Genomic DNA, 8,612 nt, shown 5'->3' on the forward strand with positions numbered 1-8,612 from the left:
TGACCTGGGGGGGAACGACACAGATGACAGCAGCAATTTGTTCTTTCCACACAAACCCCTGAAATCCAAGGGTTTCTCCCGAGTTATTCCTAATTCGGGGCAGTGCTGGGGATGTTTTCCCTCTCCAGCTTGTTTGAGGGTTCAGCAGGGATAACCAAAAGCTCATTTGGTGGCACTGCCCTGATTTCTGACGGGCTCATCCTCAGTGAAAAGTCCTGTTAAACAGCCAAGTGTGATGCTTTCCCCCCCCCTTAAGGGCTTCCCACCTCTGCCCAGGCTCCAAACCCAGCGGCACTGCCGAGAACGCGCCTGGAAAAGCTGCGAACTCTGCAGGGCTGGCGTTAGAAAGCAAAAACCAAAGACACCTGAGGGCAGGAGAGAGCCCCCGGCTCCCTGAGCCCGGGACACACACACACAGGGGCAGCAGTCGGAGCTGCAGCGCCGAGCCCTGCTGTGCCTGTCAAACAGCTCATTTATTCTGTCCTCACCAGCCACAGTTCTCTGTCCTTGGCTTCCCCCCCCCCGCTCAGGACACGCAGCTCTGGCTCTGCTCTCCCACAGATCTCGCTGTGCAAGGAGCAAAACCAGCCCTGCCAGCGGGGACAGTTTGTTTGCAAGAAATCCAAGGCTTCGTGGCTGAGGGGGGGGCATTTACTGAGCTCTGCTTGCTTTTTAAGTGGTCTTTTTCCTCCCCCCTTTATAGCTCCTGGCTGGCCAACCCACCCCATAAAAGTCAGGCACCGGGCCAAGATGGTCTGATGCACAGACCCAGGCTGGGCTTAATTTTTAACTTGCAAAAGCAAGGAAGGAGGGGGGGAAAAAAAAAATAAAAAAAATCACTGGAGCCTTTCCTGTGGGTAGAGGTTTGCCCCAGACACAGCCCAGGCTCCTGTTAGAGCTGACTTAGCAAGTCCAGCCCTGCTGAAAGCGTGACAGGACACCTGCCAGGACCAGGGAAGAGCAGGACCCACCAACCTTGAGCCTTCCCAGCTCCGGGGTGCAATCCCTGCCCTACTGCACGCTCAGAGTGCTCATTGTGGCCCTGGGAGCATTTATCAGACAGCCCCGGGGCTGATGATGAGATGATGAATGAATGGTGATAACCCAGGCCAGCTCCACGGGAATGGGGCCAGAGGAGCACTTCCAGGGGCTGCAGGAGAAGCCTGACCTTGAGTCTGGGCTGAAACGATGCCAAGAGAGCTCAGGTTGTCCTCCCTTTGTGATAAAAACCCCTTTTCCTGAGAAACAGCACCTGCAGGGGAGAATAAAACCCCAGAGAACAATTTCTATCCCGAGATTCCCCGTTGTTCAGTAATTTCAGCAGCACGAAAGATTTGGGTGACATCTCGTTTCGGAACAACATCTGCCCCTGGGGACCAGACCCTTTCAACTGCAGTGCTCCAGCAAATCTAACCTCAATAAACTCCCAGCTTCCCTGGCATCTGGACAGTCAGGGGGAAAGAAAGCCCAGCAAATGCAGAAAGCAAGCAATCGAGGCAGAGTTTATTTTAATAACTTCAATAATCTCAGCCCTGATTAGCACTGGAGATTAAAAAATGTAAATATTTACCAGAACATCTTCAATATCCTCACAGAGTCAAAAGGGCAGTTTCTCTGTGTCAGAACTACGTGCTCTGGCAAACGCTCCCAGACAACCGTGGAATTATGCAAAGAGCTTCCCTATAATTAATTACGTTCATTACAAAGCCGAAATATCGGAGTTTTTATTTGCTTTCTGTTCCAGCCGAGAGTTTTCTGTGCTCTCTGCCTCCCGTGTGAGACACAGAGAGCTCCTTCAACAACAGCTGGGATTCCCACTTGGCTCCAGGAGCTGGGCTGAATGAAAACCAACAAGTAGGAAACGAGGGCTGGGAGACCTCCCCCCAAGTCCCTCATGGGGTTTAAGGAGGGCTGTCTTTTCTCCTCCCTTCACCCCAGCCCAGCAGGACTGAACACAAACCTGCCTGTCACCTGCCTTTCTGCTCCAGGGGGGGATCAGAGGGATGGAGCAGCTCTGCAGGGAGGAGAGAATGGGAAAACTGGGATTGTCCAGCCTGCAGCAGGGAAGGCTTTGGGGTGACCTGATAGTGGCCTTCCAGGACCAGGAGGAGCTGACAAGAAAGATGGAGAGAGACCCTTTACAAGGGCCTGGAGGGACAGGACACAGGGAATGGCTTCCCACTGCCACAGGGCAGGGTTAGGTGGGATATTGGGAAGGAATTCTCCCCTGAGAGGGTGGGCAGGCCCTGGCACAGGTTGGGCAGAGAAGCTGTGGCTGCCCCTGGATCCCTGGGAGTGTCCAAGGCCAGGTTGGAGCACCCTAGGTTAGTGGGAGGTGTCCCTGCCCATGCCAGGGGGTGGAACAAAATGGGCTTTGAGGTCTTTCCAACCCAAACCATTCCATGATTCCATGGTTTTCCAAGCCTTCACCCACCCAGCAGGCAGTGGATGTGCCCTGGGTTGCTGGTGACACTGGTTCCCTCCCAGTGGGCTCTGGATCAGTCTCACTGAAAGGAAGGCAGGCCTGGCTCCCTGCCCAGATCACCAGGCACCGTGTCTGAAGAGGCTTAAAGGCTGGTCTTACTTACCAGAGGTGCCAGGAATGGGCTGGATCCTGCCTTGCCCTCAGTAATGGGATTGCAGCTCCGTTCCCTCCCCGTGGGCACAGAGCCTGCTGGGAATTTGAGGGGGAGCCAAAGGAGCAGCCTCTCCCACCCTTCTGCCCTGATCCCACCTTTCTGCTGTGACCCCACCTGCCTTTCAATGCACAGTTCCCAGTTCCTGTGCTGAGCAAGCAGATCAAGATGCCCCAGATGCCTCTTGGGGCAGGTCTCCAAACCCACCTTCCAGGGCCAGTTTCCCCCCAGGGTAGAGGGGAGGGCTTTGAGCTTCTGGGGTTGGTTTACTCTGGATCCTGGATGCAGCCTGGGCACATGGAGATGATGGAGAGGAAAGCACTTTGCCCTTGAACCCCAATCTTCTCTTCCCTGTCCCCACACACCTCTCAGTCCCCCAGCGCCAAGTTTAACCTCTCCATGGAATTGTGTCCCTGATAGAGAAACCTGGGGGTCTCATGCAGGTGTGTCACTTGGGGACATGGTTCAGTGGGGGACTTGGGGTGATCCCCCAGGGCTTTTCCAACCTGAACAATTCCGTGATTCTGCGTTGGCAGACCCGTGGAAAGCTGAGTGACAGCGAGTACCAAAGCCAGCCTGGAGGGGCAAAGGGCCCCTTTGATTGCTTCAAAAAGCCTGGCAGATGCCATGGCCTGGGTGAGGGGAAAGGAGGGAGGCTCCCCTCCCTTCCAGATGGTGAGAAATTCCAGCAAGGACCTTTCCTGGAAGCAGGGTCAAACCAACCCCGACCCGTGTGAGAGCCCTTGTAATTGTGGTTGTTAAATCATGGGCTGTACAGGGAGGTGCTGGTTGGGTTGGGCAGGAGATACCTCTTTGCTTTGGGAGGGGAAACTCCTGCTTTTTGGGGCATGGGGCGGGTGCAGGGGGGACTCACAAAGATGCAGATCCCACAGAAAGGGTGGGATCTCGCACGGTCTTATGGACTGGGAGTAACAACCAAGTCAGACAGGCGGGATGCAATCCTGAATAAGCCTGGAAAAGCCACCAGCTTTTAAGGGTCTGAAACCAGAGTCTGAAACCAGGGTTTAAGAGGCACAAACTGCAGCTGAGAGGCAGCACTGCAAGTCTTCCTCGTGCAGATCCCACCAATTCTTCAAGCACCACCTGCAGAGAGCAGGGGCTGGCAGAGTTTGAAAGAAAGGGGAGGAATCAAAATCTCTTTAATGCATCAAAAAAGCTCCTTGGAAATATTTTTTTTTTTTTTTTTGATGACAACAGATCTGGTCTGGGTGGAGATCAACCCAACACAAGCAGAGCAGGCAAGGGCTCACAGTTCACCCAGTCAGAGGGGTGGGTTTGCTGTCAGAGATCTGGAAGCCAAGCGGGATTTTTGACCTGCTCTGCTGTTGGATCCCGTCCCACTTCAAGCCTTAGGCCGAGTTTCACAGCAAGCCAAGCATCTGATTTGGCAGATCGTGCTCCAGACCTGCCTTTTGAGCAGTGCTGAGCCATTCAAAGGCAAACACACGGCTCCCCAGCCCAACAATCCCAGCTGCTCTGGGGCGGCAGTCAGGAGGGACAATAAGTCTTCTCATGTTGGGAAGAACTGCCCAGCCTTTCCTTCCCCCCCAGCCGAGCCAAGGAAGGGAAAGGCTCAGCAAAGGGCTGAGCAGAGCTCAGAGTAAACAGAGGTGAGCTGCAGAGTTGTCTCCGGGCTGAGCCCTCGAACAATGGGGCCCGAAGGGAAATGGAAAAGCAAATATTAATGTTCTGCCACTCACGTGGCCCTGGAGAAAAGAGAACAATGCCTTCAGCTGGACACTACCTTGAGGTCTTCCTCCTCCTCTTCCTCCTCCCCTTGTGCTCTGAAATGTCATCTTAGGAGCTGGGGTTTCTCTGGATGGGGCAGGAGAGCCCTGAGGGCTGCCTGCTCTTCCCGTGCCAGAGGGAAGGGTGATCTCATTACAGATGTGCCCCCCAGCCAAAGTCAGGCTCCTTCCTCCTCAGGGAGGAAAAATCAGAGGCACAGGAGGAGCCCTCTGAGCCAGCCTGGAGCAATAAATCCCATCAGCTGGGGGGAAGGCAGGGCTTGGGCGAGGAAAGACGTGCACCCAACTCCTCTCAAACCTGGCAGGAAAGGGGAGACAAAGGCCAGGGGACCAACAGCTTTGGAACATCTCCACAGGAAGAGGCAGAGTTGAGGTCCAGGCTTGTTATTTACTTTCTTTACCTCTCCCATGGAGCCAGGCTGGGAGAGCTGGGGGGGTTCACCTGGAGAAGAGAAGGATCCAGGGAGACCTGAGAGCCCCTGGCAGGGCCTAAAGGGGCTCCAGGAGAGCTGGAGAGGGACTGGGGACAAGGGGTGGAGGGACAGGACAAGGGGACTTCCCACTGCCAGAGGGCAGGGAGAGATGGGATACTGGGAAGGAATTCTTTGCTGGGAGGATGGCAAGGGGCTGGGATGGAATTCCCAGAGAAGCTGTGGCTGCCTCAGGATCCCTGGAAGTGTCCAGGGCCAGGTTGGAACACCCTGGTCGAGTGGAAGGTGTTCCATGGGCAGGAGGTGGAACAAAATGGGCTTTGAGGTCCTTTCCAACCCAAGCCATTTCATGATTCCATGGGGAAAGCGCCTCTCCTGGCTGCTCCACCAGCCCCTGGATGGTCCTGCCCTGCAGGCAGGCAATCAGCAATGCCAGTGGGAATAAAGAGGAGGCTCCTCAGGGCTCAGGATGAAGGGGAGGAGGAGGCATCCCAGCTCCTTCTGTGGCTGCTCAGAGCTGGGCGGGCCAGGCTGAAACACAGCTGGGCTCTTATCCCGGCCTGATTGTTCCAGAGGCAAAGGAGACCAGGAGGAAGGGAAGGGAGCCCTTGTGCTGGGCCATTTGATACGGGAGGTTGCCATGGAAACCGCTGCATAGTGACAGCCTCGCTCTCTGTCCTCAGGTGCCTCGGCTGAGCAGGGGCTGCGGCTCTTGGGGCCCCTCGGGATGAGGGACGCTGTGGGTGTTCGGTGTGTCCACGCAGGGTGGGTTCCTGGGGCTGAGCAGCAGCCAGGGCTGGGCTGCCCCCCTCTCCTTGGGTCCCTCTCTTCCTGAGCAGGGCAGGGATAAGGACCTGGGGCCTTCCACAGAGTCACGGAACTTCCAAGCTTGGAAAAGACCTCCAAGGCCATCGAGTCCAACCTCTGCCCGAATGCCAAACCACACGGCCACACCTGGGCATTTTGGGAACCCCTCCAGGGATGGGGAGACTCCACTGCCTCCCTGGGCAGCCCTTCCCAACGCCTGGCTGCTCTTCCAGCGGAGGAATTTTTCCTGATGTCCAACCTGAACCTGCCCTGGAGCAGCTCGAGGCCGTTCCCCCTGGCCGACCCCGACACCAGGGAGGGTCTGGCAGGGCCACCCATCAGAGGGTGAATTAATCACCTGTGTCAGCTGGGAAATAGCCACGGATGGGAAAGGCTCAGCCCTCACAAAGTCAGGAAGAGACCTGCAAATCATCAGGGCCAGCAGGTGAAGAGGGGCTGGGATGGACAGCCGTGCACAGGTATCTCCCAACACGCTCTGTGCTTGAGCCCTTCTGTCTGACACACGAGGAAACCCCTTAAAACAGAATGTTTTCATCCTTCTCCTTTCCCAGACAGAGCCAAAACCTCAGGTTTTTGTTGGGAGTTTCAATAAACCTCCCAGTGGGGGACGAGCTGCTGTTTTATCATTCCATCTCTCACATTCTTTCCCCCAAATGGCCTAAGATAAGTTGTAACTTATTAAAAATCAGAGGAATAGACTGAAAAGCCTCAATAGCAGTGGTTTGGGTTTTTGTTTTTGTTATTTTTTTTTTTTCTGCAGAGCAGCCAGTAAATTATGCTGTGCTGTAACAGAGCAGGTTCATTAAATTGGACCACTTTGATGTTATCTCTGGGGCTGAGCTGCAGGAAAGGCTGGGAAAACACGTGGTACTTGGAGGGGAAAACACTTGTTTTGTTCATTAGTATGCATTAAAGCCTGGCTGCCTGGGAGCCAGGCATCACAGAGTCAATAAAGCAACTGTGATTTCAGGTGAAAAGCAATATCCACCCTAACAAGTTCCCTCTAAGCCAGCCTGGAGCTCAGGGTTTTTTTACAGAGACCTCCAGCAACAACCCTGGTTGGTGAGTCCTGCGGCCCAGGGGGCAAAGAGAGCTCCTGCCACGGCTCTGGGGGACACAAAGAGCTGCAGGGTCCTCTCAGAGGAGCCCCAGAGGAGGGAAGTAAAGTGGTGGGACAGCCAGGGTGAGGGGCTGAGGACCCCCAGGCAGGGGATGAAGTGTTGGAGGCGAGGTTGAATTGAGAAATGATGTCGTGGATATGAAGATCTCAGTGGGAAGCTCTGCAAACCAACTCCTTCCACTGAGGAGAACCCCAACGTTGGTTTTGAGCCACAGAAAGGAGATCTCTTGCAGGCAGGCAGTGAGGGATCCTGAATCCACAGGGATGGGGCAGAATGTTTAAAACAAAGCCCAGAGCCCACTGATCCTCCTTTGCAGGGACCAAGTCTGGTCTCGCCGTGAAGTAATTAAACTGGTCTCTTGATTGCTCAGTTCCAGAGCGGGGTGGGGAGGAAAGCTGGAGCTATCTCTGTGATGAGCAGCTCCAGTGCTCCCTCAAGCCATGGAGGCCACGGTCAAAACCAGCTGAGGGCTGCTTTTTAAATTGCACAGCGCAGGTAAACAAGATAATTTAGCTCAGATACAATCACAGGATCACCCAAGCCCAACTCCTGGCCCTGCCCAGGACACCCCAACAATCCCACCCTGTCCCTGAGAACGTTTCCTGAGCTCTGGCAGCCTTGGGGCTGTGCCCACTGCCCTGGGGAGCCTGTCCAGTGCCTGACCATCCTCTGGGAAGGTAGTGAGGATCAGCAGCTGGGATGAAGCTCTTCTCACGAGGGGAAGGTGAGGAGAGAGGGCTCCTGAGAGACACGCCAAGGAGACACAGAGATGCCAGCTGGAGGGAGAGGTGGCTTGGGAATGACAGCCCCCATCCAGGGTGCAGGGTGAGGATGCAAAGATGCTGCTGTAAAGATGCTGATGTAAAGATGGGGCAGGTCCCAGCTGATATTTCCCCCCCTAAAACACCCTGCTCAGCTCTGCTGCACCTCCCATATTCCCAGCAAATGCCGAGCGCCGCTGGGATGTGCTTGTTCCCTGATGGATATCTGTCATCCCTGCGAAACACTACAGGCTGCTTCAGCAATAATCAGGAAAAAAAGGCAGCTCAATTACTGTCCCACCACCCCCCTCTTTATATAACAGTTTATTTTACAGCCTGAGTGCAGGAGGCAGATGTGGGCTCACCAGCAGCTTTACACAGCCTCACTCCCAGAGAAAATAAAAAAAAAAAAAAACCAACAAAAACCAACAGCAAAGAGGACATTAGGGGGCTGCACAGTCGAGTGCTCAGATATTAAATTGTGCTGAGGCAGATCTTGCCTCTGAGAGCCTCATTCTGGGAGCCTGAAGTGGCTGCTCAGCACTCCACAGCAGCAGGGATGGGGAGGTGGTGGCAGCGCTCCCAGCACACCCACCCCTGCCCAGGCTCCTTCCCAGCAGGGCTTTGCCCTTGCCCCTGCCCACCTCCTGATCTTTGCAGGACCCTGGACGTCCCAGGACCTTTCCCACATCCCATGGTGTCCCTGGAGCTGGGAACTGGCTGAGGCTGGGAAGGTTTGGAGAGCAGCACGAGGGGATGATGTGTCTCGTCCTCCCCGAAGGAAAGGGATGGCTGCACGTGCCCCTCTGGGAAAAGCTGGGATACAGGCAGAGTTCCTCGTGCTCTCCAGGTGTGGTACCCAACAGGAACACAGCTCGTTTAATCCCAAGGCTGCTCTGTGGGGGTGTTGCTGGAGGTCTGTCCCAGGGGAAGCTCCTCCCAGCCCACAGTTCCCCAAAGCTCTGGCAAACCCAACTCTCAGAGGGTTAAAATCAAGGGACCTGAGAGCCCCTTCCAGGACACAAAGGGGCTCCAGAAGAGCTGGAGAGGGACCGGGGACAAGGGA

Source organism: Empidonax traillii, unplaced genomic scaffold, assembly GCF_003031625.1.
Source record: "Empidonax traillii isolate 1590-97213 ecotype Southwest subspecies unplaced genomic scaffold, ASM303162v1 scaffold1523:size96318, whole genome shotgun sequence".
NCBI lineage: Eukaryota > Metazoa > Chordata > Aves > Passeriformes > Tyrannidae > Empidonax > Empidonax traillii.